This window comes from Penaeus monodon, chromosome 28 (genome assembly GCF_015228065.2).
Source record: "Penaeus monodon isolate SGIC_2016 chromosome 28, NSTDA_Pmon_1, whole genome shotgun sequence".
In the NCBI taxonomy this organism is placed as follows: Eukaryota; Metazoa; Arthropoda; class Malacostraca; order Decapoda; family Penaeidae; genus Penaeus; species Penaeus monodon.
Window position 1 is genome coordinate 32,329,342 of NC_051413.1, and position 207 is coordinate 32,329,548.

Below are 207 nucleotides of genomic sequence, written 5' to 3' on the forward strand. Positions count from 1 at the left end.
ATAAAGACCGCAGGGATACGTTGCCGCCATACGAAGCGCGAGGCGGGGCTGTGTCTGCAAGCGGCGACTGCGTTCGGCGGGCGGACGCAGGCGGAATCTCGGATGATTTTCGGGACGCCAACTATCGGGCAGGCGGATAAGGACCGGTTGCCAGTTAGTACATCTGAAATGTCTGGAATTATATACGCCATTACATATTATGTGTGT